Genomic DNA, 2321 nt, shown 5'->3' with positions numbered 1-2321 from the left:
GATTACAGAATATAATTACGATTGCTAGACTAAATATAATACTAATCTAAATGTAATGTTAATATCGAAAAATGTGAAATTCTACCGAATCTTTGTTTCTTACTAAGTTCCACAGTGTAATAATTATGTAACCATTAGCCTCCTTAGGTGCGAGTTCGCAAGTTCTCGGCCACAACTATTTAATAATATTGCTTGGCATAATATAATTTTTGATTTTATCAAAGGGCAAGGTAAATTTACAAATCAACATTTTTATCTACTGAATTTCGTCTTCAATTTCTTTGAATGAAAATTTTGCTGAAAGTACCGCAGTGCAACAGTTATGTAACCACTGAGATCGTCACGTTTTCGATCAAGTTTTCACAGTTCCTCAAAAATCGACGAACTTGAAGTAATTTGAGATATTATTTTACTTAAAAAATTCACGTAAATTAATGAATTAGTTTTCGAAAAATCCAAGCTGTCACTTGGAGGCAATTGGTAATTTCTATAATTTCGTTGTTTTTCTATAATTCCCTCGTGTTGAATAAAAATAAAAAACAAAAATCGCAATTTTTCACATTATTTAGTATATTCAATCGAAATAACTTCCATTGGCATCTGCGACCTTGAGTTTTTACGATCTTTGAGTTTTAACCCTTTGCACTCGAAGCCATTTCAACTGCAAATCTAAAATAATTTTTCTGGCTTCTTGTATTTTCATTTTATATAACAAAATTCCTTCTATGCGCATGAAATTGAGTCTCGTGACTCATATAACAGTTACACTTTCAACAATTTTTTAAGTCGAAGCTTTGGCAACATCTACAAAAATGATTTTGGAACAACAATTTTAATGGCGCCGTTTAGTCGCCACTCGAGTTGCAAAGGGTTAAGAGGGACCCCCTTCCTCCCCCCTCTATTCAACCGAATCGCTATAATTCAACCCTTTCCACTCGAGTGCTATCTCCGAGGCAGATTGTTCTATCACGTTCAAGATCATTTTTATAGTTATAAAATTCGATTTAAATTTATATTTATAAATTTCGATTTAAACAATTGTTAAACAGCGGAACTGTTCGTACGAGTCGCTAAAATCAATTTCGTATGCGTGAAAACGCACTTTGTTAGATGGAACGAAAATATAATGAGCCAGGAAAATGATTTTAAATTCACAGTTAAAATGGCTTCGAGTGCAAAGGGTTAAATGTTCTCACAGCCACGAGTCTGATTTGCAGAAAACGATGGTTGGTGGTCGGACGTTTATTGCGAATCGAGCGTTGCAAATGAACCGCGTTGGTAAACTCCGCCGCAAGGCCCGCGCGCCCACTCTCGAAATTCTAATGATCATTGGGTGACCGTCGTCGGATTATGTTGCGCGCGATGACGCAGTTGCAGGATGCAAATCGTCGCGCACACGCCCGGCGAGATCCGCGTTCACCTCGCACAATTAGAAGATGCCTCATAACGCAAACGAAAATGGCGGTTCCGCACGCGTGGGCGGCCGCGGTTTCCCGTGATTTTTGTCGCGCTGTTGCATAGTCGGCGATGACTCCGTCCCGACAAATTTCCGATTTCAATATTAACGACCGTGTGATGTAATCGGAGCGAAAAAGATCTCGCGACTGAATTAACACACGTCGCGCGGATTTCCACCGCAAAAACCTGGAAATCGACGGGAGATCCCGCGACTTTTCCGTTCTCCTTTTTTTTATTTACTATTCCCGTCTTCGGACGTCGTTGTAGTTTTTAAGACGTCAAGCTTCTCAAACTTTTATTATGCTAATCGATGCTATATTCTATGCTAATTTCGTTCAATAAAAACGAAACGTCCTTTCGCGATGATAAAATACACATGTTTATAATTAGGGGACAAGCGATTGGGAATTCACGTTTTTCAGAACCAGTTTGTTAAGATCAAGAATCCGAGGAGATGCGCGAATAAACATTTAGAATGTTTAGCGTCATGCAAAAATTTTCCTTTGTGTTGTTCGAATATAAGCGAAGCAGCGAATTTAAATACATGCACATATGTGGAATGATTAGCAGAATAACGGCGCCAGGTATTGTGCTTTTGTTTTCGCAGAGAATTCTCCGCAGTAGCATCTTCGCAGGTAGCGTTTATTTTATTCAGCAAAATGAAGTTTCAGAAACGGAAAACGTGTGAAGAATAAGGATTTGAAATTGCACGGAGACTATAGTGAAGAGATCTATTGTTCTCTCGCAAGGTCCGCAAAATCCAACCACTGTTTTCACGGTGTATTTTATTATTATTATTATTACTATTATTATTATTATTCTTTATTAACGGACTTGTAAAACTCTTTCAAGTTACACGGAGT

Source organism: Augochlora pura, chromosome 7, assembly GCF_028453695.1.
Source record: "Augochlora pura isolate Apur16 chromosome 7, APUR_v2.2.1, whole genome shotgun sequence".
Classification (NCBI taxonomy): domain Eukaryota; kingdom Metazoa; phylum Arthropoda; class Insecta; order Hymenoptera; family Halictidae; genus Augochlora; species Augochlora pura.
Note: the sequence above shows the minus strand (reverse complement) of the source record.